The sequence below is a fragment of the Marmota marmota genome, unplaced genomic scaffold, assembly GCF_001458135.2.
Source record: "Marmota marmota marmota unplaced genomic scaffold, marMar, whole genome shotgun sequence".
Lineage (NCBI taxonomy): Eukaryota > Metazoa > Chordata > Mammalia > Rodentia > Sciuridae > Marmota > Marmota marmota.
In genome coordinates this window covers 17,427,930-17,451,146 of record NW_025999842.1, presented here as the reverse complement: position 1 = coordinate 17,451,146, position 23,217 = coordinate 17,427,930, and the positions used below count along the sequence as shown (strand labels likewise).

At 39.0% G+C, this 23,217-nt stretch overlaps 1 protein-coding gene across 4 annotated transcripts in view; it reads right to left on the bottom strand.

Moving 5' to 3' along the window:
* The window catches only part of Klhl32 (kelch like family member 32), a 192,128-nt gene extending 168,937 nt beyond the window's left edge, over window positions 1-23,191 (bottom strand). For all 4 annotated transcript variants that reach the window (XM_015499464.2, XM_048811362.1, XM_048811400.1 and 1 more), the window contains exon 1: window positions 22,947-23,191. The gene's annotated coding sequence lies outside the window, so the exon portion shown is untranslated. The remainder of the gene's footprint in view (window positions 1-22,946) is intronic.
* Window positions 23,192-23,217: the final 26 nt, after the last annotated feature.

Sequence of the window (23,217 nt, the reverse complement as noted above, 5' to 3'; positions counted from 1 at the left end):
GGGCGGGCGGGGTGGCCGATCACCGAGCGAGCGGGGCCGCCAGGAGAGCCAGGATGGCGGGAGCCATCTGCCGGGCCAGGCGGGGACCCTTCTCGCTGCCCCGGGCCGCAGGGGGCTGCTTGCAGAGCCGGTTGGGCGGTGGCTGCGGGATTGGACCTCTGCGCCCTCGTGGCCGGCCAAGATTCACTTGTCTGGGGCCAACTGTCACCTCTAATATAACTTACTACTTCCTGGCAGGTCTCCTTTCAGCGGAATTTTGCTAGAAGTTCCTCAGTAGGTAGAATGTAGCTGTTTTAATGGGTGTTTCTGATCCGGTTAATGTGGAGATACTGAAAGTGCTGCTTCCTTGCCGGCCGCCATGTTGGATCCTCCGTGAGAGGTAATCTTTACAAGATGCTTAGAAGACATTGCTTATAACATTCACTGCAGTGTAATTTTCAGGAGAATCCTTAAGAGGGATTTCTTTGGGGCACTAATACAAAGAAATGAAGAGCAATGATGCCACTGAGCATTTGGTTTTGGTTTATTTGTGTTAAAAGAAAAACTTTAGAGTGATTAAACAGAATAGTGTTTATTTGAGCAAAGAATGATTCATGAATCAGGCAGCACCCAGAACTAAAAGAGGTTCAGAGAACATCAACAGCAGGCTTTCCATAGGGTGAACACAGAAGCAAAGTAATTTCTTGATTGGCTACAGGTAGGCATTTGCCTTATTTGGTTGTGATCTGGTAGAAAGTCCCTGGTGAGAGATTATCTGGTGGTTTATGATTGGTAAGCTTAAGTTTCATTTTCCTGAAATGAAATTGTTTACAGTTTCCTGGCTTCAGTTTGCTTATGTAAGAGCCTTAAGGTGCTGGAACAACTTTAGCCTAGTGACCTCCCTGTGAAATTTCTTTTAACATTTATAAATGCTTTAAAACAAGTAACTCCTCAAGCTTCTCATTTTATAATCACTGACAAGAAAGTTTGGAATTCAGTGTGTACCTCATTCTTAGCATATGGAAGCCAACAATCTGCTTCTTTCTATTATTATTCACGGTTCATTTTATGACATCCCTTTCTTTTGCATGTACCAGCCACTTCTTATGAGTTAACCCTTTTTTTCCCTTTAACTCTTTTTTTTCTCTCCTTAAATTACCAGGGGATAAAAGAATCCATTGAGAGGAATGCAATGGGGAAAGAGGAAGAGGCATAGGACTTGTCATCTCATTATTACCTACCTCAGACTCTAGAGAGAGCAGCAGTGGCAGGAATGGCAAAAATATAAGGTAAAAGTCGCAAATTCAGAAGTGGTCTACTGCGATCTTTCTCTCTCCTGTACTTTGTCTCTGCCCAGTTATCAATAATGTAAAAGAATTCTCTAGGCCCCTATTCCTCACAATCTATTTCTCCCAAAACAGTTCTAATAATTCCAAATTCATAAGCAGAGAAGTGGCAGATTCTTGACTTAAGAATCATCAAGTATTTATTGCATGGCTACCACATTCAGACTTTCTTCTAAGCACTTGGGACACATTGATGAGCAGAACAGACAAAATGCCTGTCCCATGGAACAAGCTTTCTACATAGAGAAAACAGATAAGCAATAAACATGGCAAGTAAGTAAATTATATGGTGTTCCAGGAGGTGACAAGTAGTTTGAAAAAAATCAAGCAAGGTAAATGGGATCTGAATGAAGGGTTTATGTACAATAATAATAATTTTACCAGAAATTGCAAATGAATATTATATATAAATCTGAATGGTTGAATTGATTAGAATGATATATATCACTTAAAGCAAAAATTTTGAAGAATTTTTGCCCTAAATATATTCACATTTTTAATGTGTGAAAGTTTTACTAATTTTGTTGACATTTCTTTGGGAAAGTCAACTTTTTTCATAAAATGATATAAATTACATCATTTTTGTATAAACCCTTATAAGATCCCAGAAACTATTATAAAATATTCCTTGTGTGACCTTGCAGCTCACATTTGCAACTGCATAAACTGACCACACAGGGAAGACCAGCTCCTCAATTATCCCAGAAATTCTCGAAACACAATCCTCTCTGCTTCCACATTCTCACTTCACGCTGTCTCCATTCTGTGCAATAATACCTGCTGCTGCATCTATGATGTTTATACCAAACATTTCTAGGCTCATGTAGAAAGTACTAAGGATGACAGTAAAGAAGCCACAAAGGAGACACTGCCCAAGAATGTCCTCTCTTAGAGTGAGCTAAATTCTAAGTGCCATCACTGCCCAAGTCACTGAAGCCACTATATACCCAGGATCCCATAGAGGTTTTAGCAAAATAATGCTTTTTAAAAAATATTTCTTCCCAGGGGCTAGGGAGGCTGAGGCTGGAGGATCACGAGTTCAAAGTCAGCCTCAGCAAAAGGGAGGTGCTAAACAACTCAGTGAGACCCTGTCTCTAAATAAAATAAAAAAAAATAGGGCTGGGGATGTGGCTCAGTGATTGAGTGCCCCTGAGTTCAATCCCTGATACAAAAACAAACAAGCAAACAAACAAAAAAACCACAAAAAACACTTGCTCTTTTAAAAGTATCCTCCTCTTTCTAGGACTTGGAATTGAGTCCTGTTGGATTTAGGCCAAGGGACAATCTGGATGGCAGACACTGTTCTACTTGGAATTAAGCTTTTGCTCTGACACTCACCCACTGGACTAGAAATAAACTTGTAAGCCTTAACCTATCTATAAGGTCTGTGATCTCTGAAAAGGTCTGCCTCATAAGTTCTTCAGACCTGCCCAGTCTTAGTGTACCTGCTAGGATTTCTGCTCTGACAGAACTGGATATGCTTCCAGCTCTTTGGAAGGGAACAGCAGTAAGTTATGTGGCACCACAGTGAACAATGGAAAGTGTCAGATAAGTCCTGCTATATATGTTCACAGCTAGCACAAAGTGCTGGCACAGGAAGGTGCCAGGATAAAACGGTGGTACCTAAAAAACAACCACAAATGAAAACAAAGTCCTAGAAGTGCATCCTATCTCTCAAGGAAAGGCTTCCCAAATTAAAATAAAATAATTTAGTTTGTGATAAAAAGACCTACAAATTCATACTGAAATAGGGGAATTATTCAATATAGGGGGAAAGTCATATACTTTAATCATTTTTGGTGAAAAAACGTTGCCAAAGGGTACATTCTTAAGAGATATAAATTTAAAGGAAAAGATGATAATTCTTCCAGTGAATCCAAGTTCTGTAATCCCATTAAAAGCAATTTTCCTTCCTGCAACTGCTTACTCTTCCGATACAGAGTGGATCCAGAAAGTTCCACCAAAAACTATAGTGTTTTTTGTTTTCTCCCATACCTCAAGTATATTATAGAGGTTTCTGCCATCGCAAAGATTTGGAAATTGTTATAAAATGATGGACAAATCTTATGTTCCAACCCAATTCCTGAACTTATTACTCATATAATTTGGGCAAATTGTTCAGTCTTTCTGAGTAAACATTTATTTCTCCATAAGGCAGAAGGAAAACCACCTACCCACAATACTTCCATCTAGACTAAATGAAATGATGAATTTGCAAGTACATTCTAAACTGAGGTACAACATCAGTAGCATATGTACCACCATCAAACTCTTTCTACTACTGTGGCACTTAGAGTTACAATAATAGAAAACTTAGGTATTACAATCTCTTTGTAACTTGAGAAATCTAAGAAAATTAATTTATTCCCCCTAAAATGGTATTCCTCAAGATCTTATTTTCTATTTTGTAAAGAAATTTAAAAATTTTATTTAAGCTCCAAAGCAGTTCATTATCCCCAGACAGCATTTTTGAGCCAGGCTACTTGAATAAAATAAGAACAAAAGCATTTTATTGTTTCCAAGGCTATTCTAGAAAACGTCTTTTATTCTGACACCTTGAATTCATGCATGCCTCATAGGTAACATTTTCAATTATTTAAGCACTAGTTAATATTGCTAGTGTCGGCATGATCAGTGATTACTGTCTTAATAATCACAGGCCTCTGATTCCAGCTGCTCCCATCTTTGATATAACTGTGAGCAACAGCCTGGAGGACAGGAACTGACAGGGAAAGAATACAGCCGGGGGTCAAATTAATGCTGGTGGTGTACTAGCTTTCAGTGAGCTACTAAAGTCAGAGGCATATGCTGAAAAATGAGACCACAGATTGAGAAAGAATTAATGTCCTGAGAGTTTTATGCAAAAGAAAATATTTTCTGAATATGAGAATAGCTTTTGAATTTGGATCTGAAGAAGCAGCCGAAATACATCATACCTCCAACAACCTTCTTTGGAGTAATTATAAAAAGAATGCATCTGCACTCTCATTCCTGTGCCAGATAAGACTTTTCCCTTCCCCAGATGGCTGGGGCAAGTGTCTGTGCATATGGCAAGGGAAAAAGACAGGAAGCTCAAAGTATTTAACTGTCAAAAGAAGTGAAAGCTTATGAAACATGCTGTGTGAGGCACCAAAGGGGCCATGAAATCAAAGAAGAGCAAACCGATGAAGGCAAGGCCTTTGGAAACCTGTATCCTTTGTCCCAACTCTGCTACCATTTTCCTGCACAAGCCAGTTTGTGTCTCTGGGTTTCTGTTTTCCCTTTTGGAGAGTGAAGGGATCATCTAAGTCAGTTTGTGGGAGAGTTCTGTACAGCCAATGTGATATGATCCAATGTTGAGGGAAGAAGTAAAACAGGTGTTAGCCTGTGTACAGATGCAATATCCTTAGCAGAACAGTTAAAGATATTCTCTTCCTTTTGAAATAAAAGTAAAAATCGTATTACTAGAGATTATTATCACAGATTCTATATGAGTGACACCAAGAGACCCAGCCCTTTAAGAGCTGGTTCTAGAAAAATACAAACAACACATTTACCATAACCAAATGCATTTTGAGGAAAAGAATAATGGGCACATCACAGTCATCTATCCCAGGATAGGGGATGAGAATGTATGTGTGCATATATATGGATATGCAAGCATGTGTACATATGTGTGCATGTGTGTACATGTATCTATGTGTGCACACATATATATAGACACATATGTATACACCCCACACATGTATGCACACATAGGTAGGGTGTGAGTATATATGTTTGTGTGTGTGTGAAAGGAACATGGATAATCCATCTCATTTCTTTCTTTTCCGTATTTGCCTCCTGTCCCTCCTCTAAATCTCTGGTACCGAGTGTTTAATTTAATTTTTAACCAAGGCATATGGGCAAGAGGTAAAACAGGTTGCCTACGCAGAATCCTTTGGGGAAAGGCTGTTTCAGTTTCTCAAGTCTTTCTCCATTCTCTCTCTCCATCCCTGATTCTAATGTGATCCCCAGGGTTATTCTTAATGTAATATGTGCGTGACCATGCAAACATACACATCACAAATGTACCGAGTCACTGCTATTGATTGGCTGAGGTACAATAAAAGGATCTACAGGCTAATGTCTTTTCTAGCTCTAATACTTTAGGACACAACTTCTACTATTAATATACTTCTGAATTAAGGAAACTTATATGAGATGACTAGAGGATAACAAAAGGCAACTCTCCACAGCTACATGGCAGAATAAATAAGGAAAAACATGATACGGGCAGGTTAATCAGGAATGATTTCATAGAGAAAATGAGCATTGAGCGGAATCTTGATTTTTTTAACTGAGAGGGAACTGAATAAGTGTTCTGTGGATCAGGCATGTGTGCAGCAGCATAGTATAGGGACAGTGTCAGATCAGGTTGACCAGGATAGGTGGGGCCAGCTGATTGTGGATTGCAAAAGCCAGCAGAACCTGAGCTTGCACTGTCTGTAAAGTCAGAGAAGAGTGAATGAAACAAGGTTCAGGAAGCTCCTTCAGATCATGGCCCCTGGGACAGTTCAGAACAGAAGACACTAACCTGAGATCCATGAACAGATTTCACATATTTAGAATGGCATATATATGGATGCCACTCATTTTGTGCCCCCTTTTCTGTACCCATATACACACATGCATTTTGCACAGGAATGAGGACCTGTACCATATATTAGATTTTTCAAGAAGGTATGGAGCAAATACTTCACCCATCCCACCTGTAAACCAGAAAATTTGAGTTTAGTAGAAAAAAGTGCTGAAATTGTCCTCAAATTCTTCCCATTGCTTACATGGGCCTGATTAGTGAAGATAAATTAAAAAGAAAGTGCAGCTATGTGACATCATCCCCAGCTCTCCTTGTGTAGTGGGAACCCAGCAGAGGGTCCAGAGGGGAAGCCTGGGAAGACTCCTTCACATCTGTGCTCTTAGAGGGGCTTTCTTGGATAATATGAAGTTGACTTCCACATCCAATCTTCACCTGAATTGTTTTATGAAGATAGCCTCCTATCGAACTTCTTGTGTTTAAAATCAATGCCTTTCAGACATTGATATATTTGACTAAAATATATCAGAAAACTTATTTAAAGAATCAAGTCAGATGAAGTATTGCTAATTCTTAATAGGGATTAAGAATTAAGGGAGGACTTTCAAAAGAACCACATCAAATATCAAAATCCACATTTCACTACTTCCTAAATAGATAAAAGACTATTTGGTAGAGATATTTCTCAAAGTTAATATTTTAAAAACTAGTATAAGCCCAAGTTGAAAGAAGAAAATCTACCTTTCCATCCTCTGCATTTTCAACCCAAAGCAGTGCTGATTTTTTTGATTCTTCAGTTAAATTTAGTTTGCTGTTGGAACATGTGAATCATAAAAGCTGTGTACCTTTAAAGTCATTTTCAGAGATATTTATTTTCTGAAATTTTAACCTTATAAGCAAAGCCTTGAAAAAGACCTGAAAATTTGTTTACAGACGTACAAAAGAAGAAATGAAACCTAAGACTGATGATCTATCAGTGGCACTCTAAGCTAAATCCAAAGGTGTTAATTATCCCGGATTTCCAGGAGGCCTCTTTGCCCTACAGAAGGCTCAATTTTTGATTGTGCACTTCATGTTCCCAGTTTTGATTATGCATTCCACGTTATCTATTAAGCTTTTCCTCTTTTGAATTCCAATAATTTGTGGCCATGTTAGTGGTGCTTACACTATCCCTAGATGACAGTTAACAGATGTATTCCTGTGAGACCATTCCTCCCCTATTCTGTGTATGTATTCAAAGCAGGGAGCACGTTTCACCAGGCTTCCATATTGAGCATCTAATAAGGTCCCCTAAGTGAATGTATAGACGTCATTTAGACAGCGTATGGATCTCACTGCAAGGTCTGATGTGCAAGGAACAATTTATCTTCCTAATTTCTGAAACTCAGCTTAATTTCTATTCAAATGGTGAGGAAGCTCAGCTTTTTTGGGGTTGCTCAAGCAGAGTTATGGTATGGTTTGGGGATTTATGTGGTGGCACAGTGAGGAGGTCTGGACTTTAGGTTGCCTCTAGTCTCCAAGTCACCCCCACATGCCTTGACTGTCATTAAATCCTATTGTCATTTCCATTCCTCAATTTATGGGGTATTGGCAGCATTTCAAATCACTCAATGCTCTCTTCTTGAACCACATTTCCCTGACTTCTAAGATTTCCTCCTCTCTTGGTTTTCCTCTTTGCTCTTTGGCTACCTTTTTTCTTGCTCCTTTTTGCTCACTCCTCTCTAGCTCATTATTAAGTGCTACCATTCCTTGAGATGCAATTTAATTCTCTATTTAGTCTCTAGGCAATTTCAATCCTAATCAAAAATTGTATCACAGTCCCAGTCTTCTATGAACTCCATAGAATAATCTTCTATTTGATATCCTCATGTAAACATCTTAAAGACAGTTCATATTTAATACTGTCCTAACCACATTGTTGTATGGATTAGTACTGCCACTCATGCAAGGGGAAGCTCTCCCCATGTTGTTGTATGGAGTGGCACCACACCAATGTAGGAGTCATCAGGTTTCCCTCTCCACCAGTGTTCAATCCATCTCCAAGCCCTGAAAATTCATAGAGTCCTTAAAGAATAACCTTCTCTCATTCTCCATCCCCAGGCTCAGCCACTACCAGCATCTCTGGTCTGAACCAGAGCAATGGACTCCAGCTTTCCTACACTGATGAATGCTATCCTACAACAGGAGCCACCATCAGCCCTTCAAGTCCCTTACTCTCTGATTACAGTCCTTCCTCAAGGGCACTACACTGTCTTAGGGGTAATGGCTTTCCTGTCTACCCTCTCCCTTTTACCTCCTTAGCTCAGGTCTTTCAGGTCCCCAGCCCCACCTCTTTAGGGAACCGATTAAACCCCCTTGCTTTATATTTGTCATAATACCTCAAATCTCTTCCTTTAGCATTTATTTCCATTGTGATTTTACCCTTATTTGTGAGATCATGAGATAAATGCCTGTCTGTATCACTGGCGTGTCAGTGCTGAGATGACAAGGACCGGATTGTTTTCCTCACCATTGAATCATCAGCACATGGCACAGTGCCTGACATTTAACAGATGCCCAGTAACCACGTGCAGAATGAGCATTCTTGACAGAATAGAAAAATATTAACGAGAAAACTGGCAAAGCTTTTATAATCAAAAACACCAACGGCAGCATATTTAAGAAGCAACAACAACACAGAGTACTTTCCTTTCATCCTGAAATGAGAGCAAGGGGTCACACAGGCCAACCAGGTGTAGTCCATGTTGTATGGATTAGTACTGTCATTAGCACTGGAGATTGAGCACTGGAAAATATAGACAGTGGTCAAAAATACTGCTGATGTTCTCAAACCCCCACACACACCCACACAGGGATGATAATGGAAAGAAGGGACTGCTCTCCCTGATGAATGGGGAGCAAGCCATTAGCTCCCTGGGCCCTCCTGTTTTGCTTTGGAATAATTATAACATTAGTGGCAAAACCTTACTGGATGGTGACTTTGTGCCAGGTACTAGACAATGAAAATGTAAGTATATTGTTGTACTTGATCCCATGATTATACTACAGAGCACAATGGAGGATTCTAAGGTTCAAAGAAATAAAGGATTTTCCAAAGTCTAAATCAGTATCTGAAAGAATCAGGATTCAACCTTAGAGCTGACTATCTCTGAATCCATTTCACTGATGCATGCTGTAGCAATTGCCAGAAAGAAAAGAAGCAGCCAGAAGCAGACAAAGTTCACTGACTGGAGAAGGCACAGCATACCGAAGGCACCCTAACATCCTTGGTCATAAGGCAGGAGCAGAGCACCCAGAAGCAATAACAACAGCACAGGGAGAGTTGGATGTGACAGCTTTAGTACAGAGAAACACAGATGGCTGGAGTGCAGGAGAGGTTTGCACTATACCACCCAGCCCTGCTCCAGTACCAACACTGAAGCCCTAGCCAGGGTCCAAGTGTAGACCAAATGCAGCTAAGGTCTGGTCCTGATGCTGGTGTGGCTTAGCCACATTCAGTTTCCACTGTGAAACTGTCCTATCACTTTCCTCCAGTGCATTGGGACCAGAGAAACCCTTAGTAAATATAAAGCAAATCTAGAGCTGTTATGTTTTGAATCCACAATTTGGGAAAACATATACAGATTAGTCACTGGATTCCTTCAAATAGTCAACTCTTAGAGGCTTTAAGGATTTGCTTGTTAGCTTGCTTGCAAACCAATTACTCACTGCCAGACAAAAAGGCCTAGGGATCAGACAAACATCACAATGAAGTTGTCTAGGAAGTGTATTTCCTGAAAGCATGTTAATTTATAGAGCTTGAGAAAGGGGCATAGTTCACATTGTGAGGAATAAGCAGGCAAATGAGGAAATGCCTTTGAGACTCATTAAGCCAAGGATCTTAGAGTCAATGGAAGTTCTCAGAAAGCAGAGATGATGGAATCCAACTCTATAAACATTGTAGTGCAGCAGTCCATACGAAGGGATGGAAGGAGAAAGAAAGTGGCAGAGACCAGACGCAAGCTAAAGTGGCAAGCACCTGAGTCAGAAGGGCAACTGTGAGAAGAGAAGGGCAGATGGGAACTCAGGAGATAGTGAGAGAGACAGCTAGGACTGACTTCACCCTCTAGTGCATAACTGAGGAGGGAGACAGAATCATTCATAAGAAAAGGTGTGAGAAGCCAGCTCACCTCTCTGGGGACACTGGGGACATAGAAAAACACCAGAGAGCAGCAGGGAAATCACCTGACATACAAACACTGCTGGAACATTGACACCCCTACATCTCTTTCTCATATCTGCCCCACCTCCAACCTGCCAGACACCCTAGTTGTTTGCCAAGGTCATAAGTACACAAAAAACAGTAACACTTGAATTTTAAACAAATATGCAACTTCTTCAGCAATTCAATCCGTATTTGCTGAGCACTGTGCTAGGTAATCTGTGGGGGTACAAAGTCAAATAAGACCAAAATTTAAATATCTAGACTTTTAGATGCAGAACAAACTAGAGGTTACCTGGGATGAGGCAGGGGGGGATACAGCTATGAATAGGCACAAAGGAACTTTCTGGAGAGACAGAAATATTCTTTAAAACAGAATCATAATGTTAACTGCCCACAACTTTATACATTTGCTTTTATTGAACTGTATACTTAAAATAAGTCCGTTTGAATGGCATACTAGTTTCCCCTCAGTAAAGCTGTCTTTAAAAAGTGATAAGAACTGTGAGTAAAAGTAATTCAGGGCAAGGTGAATTGAGAGTACAGGGAGTGGGGGAAATCAGGAGGGTGACCACAGTGGGCATCACAGAGACGGTGACAGTTGAGCAAAGACCTGAAGGAGGTGAGGCAGTGAGCCTGGGGATAGCCAGAGAAGGAGCATTCCAGGCAGAGGGAACTAGGAGCTGAGATACACAGGTTCTATGGCAGAAAAGGAGACCAGTGGGCAAGGGAAGGAGTAAACAGGGAAAGAGTAGCAAAAGACAGGGGCAGGTGAAGAGAGAGGAGAGGTGGTGCGCAGGGTCCTAGTCCTTGGGCTTGAAAGCTATTGCAGTCTTGAGCAAAGAAATAACATAACCGAACTTGGAGTTAAAAAGGATCGACCTGGCTACTGTGAAGGGAAGAGCGCATGGGAGACAAAGGAAACCTCCCATCTAAGAAAGGGTGATGCTGATGGAACATGCATGGCTACAGGAAATGGAAAGAAGGGTTGGATTCTGGGTGCATTTTGAGGGTAGAGGCATCAGTTTCCCAAATGCTTGGGTGTAAGTTGAAAGGAGTGACGTCAGAGATTATTCCAAGGTTTGGGCCCAGGCAACTAACCATGGGGAAGCTCTGAGGAGGCAGGTTTAGAAGAAAAAAAATTAGAACGCACACATAAGGAACTTTGGTACTAAGTTATAGTATATGTGCCCAAATCACCTGGCATAATTTTGGCAACTTTCTTTTAAAGACCACCTTTGTTACATTTCCTCCAATAACATTTCTCAAGTGTTTTTACAGCACTGACCATGTAAAATGTGTAAATATTTATTTAAAATCATCTTAGCCTTCTTTATCCTTACTAACAGGACTCTGCAGAGTATCTTATTTTCTTCTAACTTCTTAATTATATTTCTAATGGCATTAGACTTCACCTTCCTGGGAAGATCTGGCTTCAACAATGCCAAATGGCAGTCACAGCCCTGGGCTCAAAGAGATCAGAAAAGCTGGGTGAAAGCCAGCAAATGTTGGGATATACTAAATTCACCTCATATGATAGAGGGAAACTCATAAAGCATCATAAAGAAATACCCAAATTTTAATTAGGGTCATTCTCTCTTGAGATTTATTTCTCCTTAGGAGAAAACTACTCTGAAGGTAGAAAAGGTCACCTACTTGCTTCAAGATTTAAATAGTACCTACTATTGTTTTGTGATGTAAAACACAGATTCTCCTTGCTCTCACTTCTAAGTTTGGGTTTTATCCTATTTGTTATGCATATTTATCCACTGAACTTCTTTATGTGCTCATTATGTTTATCACATGAGTTAGAAATACAGGTTTGGCTTAGTAGCTGTGCCTGAGGTCATTACATCCCATCCTGTGGCACAAATGGCCAAAAAGATGATGTCGGCAGAAGAGTCAAGACCTAACCACCTAATGGGGCTGCAGCCTCCAAATCAACCAACAATAAATGCAGGTTCAGTTAGCATTCTCTCTCGGTCCCCACTTCTTCTCTCTTTTTTTTTCTCTCTCTCCCCCATCCTCACTATCCCTACCCCTTCTCCCTTCTTCCTTGTCCCCATACCTCCCTCCACTTGTCTGACATAAAAAACCAGAGTCTGACCTAATACCAATTTGACAAAGTTCCAGATGTGGAACTTCATCTGATTTTCTACACAGTAAAAGGTAACTCAGTAAAACAATTCCCATTCTGAAACAGTCTTTCTTCAGATCAAAATATTTTGTCCTTCAACTCAGAAGTATTATTAAGTATGAAAAAATTTCCTGCCATAGGAATGGTTGTACCAAACTCAATGTCAGGGAAGTCACGGCAGTAGTCACAATAATGACTAAATCACAATAGGCAGATAAGCATGATATCGCCCTTCTCCTGTGTACTCACACACCAGGCAATGACTTTTCTTAGGACTGTCATCAAGCAAGCAACATCTCACCATCATAACCTTAATCATTTCTGTGGGTGCCTGGAAACTCATGAGTGATCTAACAGCAAAGATTCTTTTTCCTAACTATATTCCAGTGCTTAATAATTATATATCTCTTCAAAATGCCTATCATCCAAAAATCACATTTTGAACCTTCCCCAAAATAAATAATAAACCACAATTTGAAAACATAGGTTCTCTGTTCCCCAAATCCTTCCATCAGTATCTATACTACCCTGCAGCAATCCACTACCAACCTGTTCATCAATGACTCATAAGATTTCATCCACAGTAGAAGTAATATTCTCCAGCTGGCTTATATAATGCCATATAATCACTATTAATTTTCTAAATCTAGAATGTATAAGATAAAAATCATCTGATTTTATCTCATGCAGAAAGCACTTTAAAAAGAAAAAAAAAAACACAATCTACCATACAGAGAATACCATAACATTTATAAGGATGCCCTCTGCAGAAATTCACCAGCTTTGGTAATTTCTACTTCAGCAATGAAGATATTAATCACACATCATACTCCTATCCAGACGGGGCTTATGGTTAGCAGAGAACTGCCTGTATTGTTTAAATGCCCACTGAGTATCTGGGGACCTATGTAACCTCAACAGACTTAAATTGCTGTTTGTTGTTAAGTGTGAATGACAGAAAGCTGAGGCCCAGGTCCAGATGACATGGCTGGTCCTTGGGAGATGGAAATAAGAAACAGAGTGCCAGCAGGTCACTGTACTCTAGATAGAAGCTCCCAAGTTAGACCAATTGTCAGAATGACTTGAAAAGGGCTTTTTCATACACGAATGGCCCAGCACCAATGCAGATCCTAACACGGTAAATACAAAGGATCCAGGAAACCTCATTTTTAAAACAATTCCAGGTATTCTGAGGATCAGCCTGGCTGCAAACCTTTATAACAGACTTATTTGCTAACACTGGTAAATATATGATTCTCTAAAGTAAGGTCCTAGAATGGCCAATCAGAAGTAGTAACAGAGCACATTTTAGGTATATACAATTTTATTCTCATAAACAATGGTGTGAGAAAATTAAGATTCTTCAGGTTTACAGAGAAGGACATGTAGGCACAGAGTTCACTGCAAGTCTCCCTGCAGAGTGGACACTCAAGGAATCTAACCCCCCATCCAACTCATTGTGCCTACCCCTACCTTCTCCTTACTCCACTGAAACACTACCAGTGAGAGATTTTCAATACTGCTGTATGACTCAAGCAACCACAGGTAGGAGCAACCTTAAGAAAGGGCCTTTTTGAGGGTGTAGCTCAGTGGCAGAATTCTTGCATACAATGTGTGAGGCCCTGGGTTTGATCTCCAGAATAAAAACCAGAGAGCAGGAAAAGGTATTTTTAATTCTGGCACTGCCTTAGGAAACCTCAATGCTCTATTCAATGCAGACTTCTACTAATCAGAATTGACAAAACAACATAAGACAGAAATAAAAAACTGAAAACTTTGTGAAAAATTGTAAGGTCAGAGAAGAGAAATTTATCATCAAACTCTACAGATGGCACTAAAATTAATGAATCAGAATTTCAGTAAAAAGCCATGTCAAATGCTGTGCAGAAAGACCTAAGCACTATGCCGTAGTTTCTCAAAGGATATTTCATCAATTAAGAAACCCCATCTGTAGGTGATATTAAACACTTCCAAGAAATTATAAATAGCTTTGACCCAAAGCGAAAGAAGATAAGCTGTGCCCTAATTAAAATCAGACTTTTATAGGTAATTAATGTTAGCATAAATAAATAAACCTCCCAGCAGCTCAGGAGGCTGACGCAGGAAGATTGCAAGTTCAAAGCCAGCCTCAGTAACTTAGTGAGATCCTAAGCAACTAGGTGAAACCCTGTCTCAAAATAAAAAATACAAAGGACTGGAGATGTGGCTCATTGGTTAAGTGCCCCTGAGTTGGGTTCAATCCCCAGGACCAAAAAAGAAGAAGAAGAAAGAAACCATAACCTCGATTCCATAATTCTTTTAAGTTTTGAATTCTCAAAACAAAAAACCAATTAACCATATCAGCTCAAGGACATCAGTCTGGAAAAGACTAGTGAATCTTTTTGCAGCCAAGGGGTTATTTGATTATATCTACACCACTGTCTATCACAAGAGCGGCATTTTTTTTTTTTTTTTGAGTCTCCTTTCAGGGAATGTCAAATAGAGTAAATGAGGAAGCAAGTCACAGAGAGACTATCAAAATAAATCTTTTCCAGTCAGATATCTACCTCAATTATGAACCTAAATTTCCAAAATAATAACCATAGCTGTCACTTGGAAAGTGACGGAGAATAAATCCAGTGTCTTCACATTAGGAGTAGGCTTTTTTTTTCTTAGTGATAGGATTTTGTAACTTTGCTGCTCTGTGAAGGCAATGCAGACACAAAATCTAGCAATAATGCATCTCAGCACCATATTTTTCATACCAGAATTTACACCTCACTATAATCAATACCAATACATAAATTTTTTACCATGTTTTTTTCTAGAGTCTTAAAGAAACCAGTAAAGGATTTTCAGTCTTTGACAAATCATCATTTTTTATTTGTTCATTTTATATATACATGATAATAGAATGTATTTTGGCATATTATACACACACGAAGTATAACTTATTCTAATTAGAATCCTATTCTTGTGGTTGTACATGATGAGGAGTTACCCTGGTCGTGTTTTCAAATACAAGATTAGGAAAGTTAAGTCTAAGTAATTCTACTGCCCTTCCTATTCCCCTTCCCTCTCCCTTCCCTTCCTTCTCCAATTCTTCCTCTCTCCACCCTCCCTTGTTTCAGTTAGCATCCACTTATCAGAGAGAACATTCAAATCTTGATCATCATTGTTAACATGCATTTCTTATTTTAAGTATATAAACTGGTGTTACTTACTAACTACCAAAATCACATAGAAATTATGATTGCAACATACTTTATACATACCAATATAAATAAACACATGCATATATGTATACCCAGTATAAGCAGAGCGCATTTAGCACAAGAAATAGTTTGTTTCTTTTTCTTTAGGGATGTGCTTTATGGTCCATTTTATGATGAAACTAGAACTTTTCTTGGTCTATGGGTTTCTAAAATTTACAACTCAGACTAACTTCCTACAAGTGTTTTTGTCATCCTGACCATTGTAGAAGTCACCAATCTGGTGGGCAGTTCCCATTGTCATCTGGGTTACCCTTTATGGAAGTTGTAAATCAAGACACAGTAACCTTATTTGCACTCCTAGGTCACCAGAAAATCAAATGGTATTTAAAATGCAGACAAATTATTCTGTCTTTCTCAAGGACAAGAAGTTGCTGGGCAGGGGGTGGGGGAAGAATGGGGAGGTGGTGATGCAAAGGGAAAAAATAGCTTTAGCTAGAAAGTATTCTCTTTGAGAAGTGAATAATCCTATCTGACTTGAAAGAGAATATAAGGAGGTTTTTCTTTGAGCCTGGTGAGCTTTTGACCTTTTCATAAAATTTACATAATTCAGCATGAAGGGAAACCCCTAGTTGTCTAAAAGATGTAGGCAACTAGAAATTGACCTTGCAGAAAGGCTAGGAGGTCTGTACCCACCAGGTACTTGGTGCTGCTATTATTCATTCCACAGAGGACACAAGGTGTAGTTCTGCACTTTTTACAGATGGAGAACCCCTGAAGCAATTCTATAATACAGCCCTGAGAGCTACCTAGGCAGGAGGAAACTGATCCTCCTTCATTTTCCCTATGACCAACAGCTGCAGAATAGAGGGAGACGTGGCTTACTAGAGAGGAAAGACACCATTAACCTCAAGATATGCATCACTTTCCCTGGGAGAGTCCACTCAAGCAGCACACTGTGTAACCCAAAGTTCGGTAACACAAAACGGGTATCTCAATGAATTGAAATGCATTCTGCTACCATGTATAACCAATTAGAACAAATTTAAAAATTAAAAAAAAAATTAAAGGACTAGCTCCTCTCTGAGGCTAGCACTGGCCAGATTAAGATGTTTTATATGGTGCATGAAATTTAAGTGGATTCTAACATCATTGAGGGAAAGCGGGGGTAGCAAAGGGAATTAATAGGTACAGAGTTTTTATTATGCACCAAGCATTATGATAGATGTTTCTATACATATCTCATAATCTTGGAGTCTCTCTATGCCATGGTTTGGGTGTGTCCCCCAGAAGTGGTGTATTAGAAACTTAATTCCCAAAGTCATATATTAATAGTACTTGGAGGTAGGGCCTTTGGAAGATAGTTAGGACTAGATTGAGACCTCCATGATTGAATTAGCAGTTTTATAAGAAGAGGAAGAGCAAACCAAGCTACTAAATTTGGTCATATTAGGACGCAGCAGGAAGAGCCTCACTGGATATCAGCACCTCATTCTTGGACTTCCTAGCTTCAAGAACCATGAGCTAAGTAAATCACTATAAATTTCACCTTCTTCTGTGTTCATTTATAGCAACAGAAAGCAACCTAAGATGCCCTATAATCTAGGTAATAGAATCTTCATTTATAATTTGAGAAAAATGTGATCTATAAGGAATATATCACTGGACTGTGAATCACAGAGCTAAAAAGTATCTGATTTCATATTCAAATCCAGGCTCCAAGGCTCATGTTCTAGTTGTGCCATGCTACTTTGCACTTTCAATTGTAGAACTAAAAATCACAAATAATAAGGCTTCTAAGTAATGATTTAAAATGAGGTATCAGATTTTTTTGTCATAAAAAATTGCAAGATGCCTCCCCCACTGCTCTTATTGTCTGCCATTAGCATCAAATGTGTTCCCACTGAAGCAATCAGCCAGGATGTGACTACTTATCCCATCAATATCCTGTATGCCAAACCAGTTGTATGTCAGGGTGGGGAAGGGGGGTGGGTAGCCCTGCTTCTAAGTAACTGGAACTGGCTCATCTGGCATGGAAAGTAGAATATATTATGCCTCAAATAAATATGTAGGAGAATATTGTCAAAAGTCCATGAAAACTGCCAAAGATTTTCCTTCTCCATTTAAAAATCATCTTATCAGGTCGGTGATTTCAGCCCTGCAAAGGAAAAAAGCTATTTTAGACATATTCATAGCTTTCAATGCTTTATGCCATATGCGGAACTAATCTGATTCCAAATCAAGTTTGCAAAACTGTTATTTTTTAATATATAATTCTTTAAAAAATTTTTACCCAAATTTATAGTACCATATGTCTAAATCAAGCTAAATTACATGCATCAATGCATAGCAGTGTGCATATGAAATACAGCAAGAACAAAAGAGATATGAAGAAATTTGAGCCCTTCCTCCTGCTCAGTTTCTCTCAAGTGAAGATCTTGGTAACAAGAGTCAGAGAATAAAAGATCAGATTAGAAATGCCAGGAAAGGGAAAAAGATGAACAAAATTAATTCCATCTACTAATTCCCAGGAAAAGGCAAAGTAAGATATTCCAGGGTTAACTCTGAAGATTAACTCTGCAAACTGCAATATATTCTGCAATAATGAGAACTGGGGGAGACAGAAACAGCCAAGTCTATCTCCACTCTCACCAGAAAGCCCAGTTTAATAAGCAAGATGGGCTCCCTACATCATTTGTTCAGATTTTCCATTACTTAGCAAATATGTCTGTGAAGGGAAAATCATCATATTGGCTTATATTGTACTTGATGGGAATTACAATCCCTCCTACTTTAAAGTGAATTCCTGTCATGCCAAATGTCCCTGGAGCTAGACTCTAGTGCTAACGGTTTTCTATTGTATTTAATCCTGTTACTTTTGTGCAGTCATACTAAGAGGCAGCTCTCTTATCCAGTCAATGCAGGTCTAACACTTGAATCACTCAAACTTTCACTTGCTCATCCCTTATATTTCATACCTCATTCAAGTAAAAATGTTGACCCAACAAACATTAAGAGCAGATATCTACTTTCACCAAAAGGCTTCCCTCTGTGCTTGAGTATTGCTTTTCAAATGGCTCACACACAGCTCATATTTCTCTTTACTTGTCCCACAGATACGAGGTGTGACTTCCTAAGTGTAACAGTAAAATCTTTAAGCATTTCTCTAGCCTCCAAACTATGACTCTCCTAAAAGAAAATGATGACACATTTTATCATCTAATTTGCCCAAATCTTTCCCATTTCTGAAAATCCACGTATTTGTCCACTTCGATTGAATCCACATACATACACTCTTCCCATAGAAAAGTGATATCATGAAAGGAAATTATGTGCCATACAATGGATATTAAAAATCCAGAAAACCCAAAATAGCTAATGGGTACTTGCTATGGACCAGGTCTATGTAGGACATAATACCTGACTTGTCTCTTGCCCTTAGCATCAGAATGTTTAGAAGAATCAGTGCTACATTCTCCCTTATGTTACAAGCCTCTCATCTCTTTCACCAATTTGTCTTTATCCCCTGACACCCATCTCCAGTTCTACGTTCTTGCTGCACTCCATCCTAAAGACCACATTCTCATGCTTTCCCTTATCCATTCAGCTAATTAGCTCATCAGTATCAGATATCACCAGCATTATCCTCTCAACTCACATGTCCAACTTGACTGTCTGGCAGAGCCTCCCATCTTTCAATAGATGAAAAGGAACTTCACTTAATATAATCAGATCCAGCCATCAATCCCCCTCCTATATAGGGACTTAACTGATCTCCACAAACAGAACATTTCTTATTTTTGCTGTGTCTATGCTTCAATGCAATCTTATATTTCTACTGTAGCATTTAACATATAACTGCCTCAGCCATATACAAAATCCCAATGATGTACACATATATAACCTCCATTAGGTAACAGGCTGAAGAAGAGAGTGAAATGGAAAGCAAAGTTGGGATTTAAAGTTTTCTTTCATTGATCCAGTTTAACTTCACATAGTCCTGAATTCTTCATCTTTATAAGATGCCCATTTTATAAGGACATTGTGAATTTGAACAGAAACTGATGGAAAATACCTTAAACTTAGAGGGGGCTCAAATAGGATGCTTCCAAGAGGTTTGTTTGCTCTAAATTCTGGAAGAGCACTCAGTCTTGACTTTGTTATGAAAATATTTATGAACACCTGCCTAGCTCCTTTCTAGAAGTGCACACTGAAATGAAATCAAAATCCTTTTATTTACTATTAAAGCATCCTTCCAGAGGGAGATTTTAGAATAGGAGAACAATTAGAAGCTACTATTCTCATCTTTTCCCCCCTTAAACCACTTCTTTCTGAATCCACAAAAGAATAACATAAATAGTACTCCTTTTCAACTACCTACTTTAGTAAAGTCCACTGACATCACTATAACTTTAGTGAAAATATGAGAAACAGCTTCTCAAAAGGTATTTGTTTCATTACAAGATGCCTTTAAGGAGCAAACAGCATTTACTATGTCAAGATGCTAGAATTTAGTGTCTCTTTGAGTTTCACAGGTCTTTGTTCCTTTGACTTTGGCAACTTGCAATATCATGGTGGGTTTAATTAATTACTTAACTCCTTAATAGGAAGTGTTCATTGAAGAGCTCAGGATGCTCCTTTTTTTTGTGACCATCTTTTTGTTCTACCTCTTTTTACAATGAAAGTATAGTCTTTTCTTGGTACTCACTGGGGGATTGGTTCCAGGATTCCCACAGATACCAAAATCTGCAAATGCTCAAGTCCTTTTTTTTTTTTTTCTTTAGTACCAGGGATTGAACCCAGGGGTGCTTAATCACTGAGCTACATCCCCAGCCCTTTTTATTTTTGATTTTGAGACAGGGTCTTGCTAAGTTGCTTAAGGCCTCACTAAGTTGCTGAGGCTGACCTTGAACTTGCAATCCTCCTGCCTCAGCCCCTGAAGCTGCTGGGATTAAGTGTGTGTGCCACCACACCCAGCTCAAGACCATTTTATGCAAAATGGTATAGTATTTGCATATAGTATATACACATCCTCCTATATACTTTAAATATTTTCTAGGTTACTTACAATACTTAATATCTTAATTCAATGTCAATGCTATGTAAATAGTTGTTATGCTTTATTGTGTAGGGAATAATGGCAAGAAAATATCTGTACATATTCAGTACAGATGCAATTTTTTTTCCAAATATTTTAATCTGCAATTGGTTCTTCTGTAGATACAAGGGACCAATAGCACTCAACTGACTTTTTGTACATTCTTAGCCCTATGCCAAGAAAAAAAATTAAGTCAGGAATGAAAGAATGTTAAACTGCAAATACTTTTTTTCATCAGATTCAAACATTCCTATTTTGGAGCATCTCACTCTCTTTAGTTTTCCAGAAGGCACAAGACAGAGACCTAGGAAACCTCAGAAACAAACTTGGACCTGTTTACTGAATAACAAATGTAGAATATTTATTAGACTTTAATACTGATTGAGAATATTCCTGATCATTCTTATAATTGATTCACTTAAGTATTTTATTAGAGAATAACAGTTTATTATTGGATGAGGCCTCAGTAGTCATAGGTAACAAACTGACAGGCCATGGGCCACATGTGTCCCAGACATATTTTTAAAGTTGTCCTTACAGTTTCTGTAAGCCCACATTGTAAAATTCATTTTACAATGACAAGCATAGTTATTCTTGGATACCCTCAGAGGATTGGTTCAAGGAGTCCCACATAAAGAAATCCAAAATCTTCTGTTTTCCTTGAAAATTTAGTATGTTTTAAAGACTAGGCAGAAACAATCAGCTTCAGTAAAGAAGAAGCTGCCCTCTTTCTGGTGCCTTCTGGTGCCTGTTGCAGAGGCCAAAGTCCACACCCACTCTCTCAGATGTCTCCTACTAGGCTGCTCCACTCCTCTATCTCACCTTTCAGACCCCTGAACATATTTCAAATGTAAGCACAACTTTTTTTTTTTTTTTAAGGCAAAGAGCCTCTATCCAAAAAGGGCTTCCCCACTGACTAGCTCAGTGACCTCCACAAGGTTTGAATCTTGGGTGTCTCAGCTTTATACTGAAGGTAATTCTTTGACCTCATGATTATTATGAGGATTAATAAAAAAAATAAATGAAAAGTGCTTTGTAAACTATAATGTAAAATGTTTGTCATCATTTTTCATCTCTCAGCATTCTGTGAGCTGCATAAATCCCTTTTACCTACTTCAGTTATTATTTGTCTTCTTTGTTCCTCTTATCATTACACCATGCATGACAGTTTAAAATCTAAATTAAGGAATTTGACATATTTTCCTTGCTTTATTTAACAAGAGGTAGAAAAGATGAACAAATATCAAAGGAAAACAAAATGAATTACTGAATGACAGTGAATCTTTATTTAGTCATTCCTCTTTGTGATGAAAGTATGAAATTAGTGCAAAGTGTAATTACTGGATTGCTGATGCCTTCAAGTGCTGTGTTACAAGTTCATCCACCAGGCACTTGAGGTACAACCAAAACTGAAAGCCCAAGTATTAAGGGGCTTCTGTGAAATAAGGGCCCTAATCAGTGTTTTGCTAAAGAATTCAGTACATCAGAATCAAAAAATAAAAATCTACATCTTAATATGAGTTCTAATTAGACTCTGGGGTTTTAAGCCATGGCTTACATTTTATATCTATCAACATATATAGATATAGAAATACTCCCTCCTCAAATCAACAAGAGGTTTGAAAGAAAACAGAATCTTCTCAGAAATGGGCAGAGGTGCAGAAAACTGCCTTAATTAGTGATGCAGTGGATACTAAAATGTTAGCAAAGCTGCATTTCATGAATACTATATTGTTATCTTAGGGATTCACAAATATGTATTCCCCTTCTGGTCAATTTACAACAGATCATCCTGATGTGGGGAACCACAATACAATCATCTGCTTTTAATTGTTAAGAATCACACCTAAGTGAACTGCAAAACAGAACTGAAAATAGAAGGGAAGAATAGATTTAAATTGGAATCAGCATTCTTTATATCACCAAAATGGAACTAATTCATTATTCAAAACACAATCCGTTGAAAATTCATCTGAAGAATCCTTTTTAAAGCATATCCTATACCGCAATTACAGCTTTTCTTGAAGTTGAATGAAACCGTCGCCTGAATACAAATTAACGAATGTCAAATTGACACAAGATTTCCAGTGTATATTTTATTTTAAAAATCAAAATAAATAACAACATCATTTAAGAAACCAGTTCTATTCAATAGATGTCCCAAAGCTAATGTTTAAGCAAGTCTCCCTGGCAACCAAGGAACACAGTGCATATTGGGCTGGGGGGAAGGATAGAAAGGGGGAGCAACTCCAGGGTTGGTAGAATAAGTAACCAGAGTAGTAATTGCTCCGCTAGACGACGTTGGTAGAGGCTGTATGCCCCTGAAATTTCAACTCCAGTTCTCGCCCCCTCTAGCACTACAGCAGTTTCCCACCCTCTCCCTCGGGTCTGCAGGCACCAACCCGAACAGGTTACTCCCCAAACAGGAGATTGCCTTACCCGATGGGGTGAGCGGTCTGCTTGGTTTTGTACCCGAGGCGGCAGCGCAGGCACCAGGTTCTCCCTGATGCACAAAGGCTCTGCTTCGCCACACGATCCTGGGGTTAAGAGAAATTGCAGTAGCTTCTCTCTGCGGGTTTGGGGATGCAACTGTGAAGACGAGCGCGCCAGTGTGTGTGTGTGTGTGTGTGTGTGTGTGTGTGTGTGTGCGCGCGCGCGCGCGCGTGTGTGTGTGTCTGTGTCTGTGTACGTGTGTTTCTGTGTGTGTGTG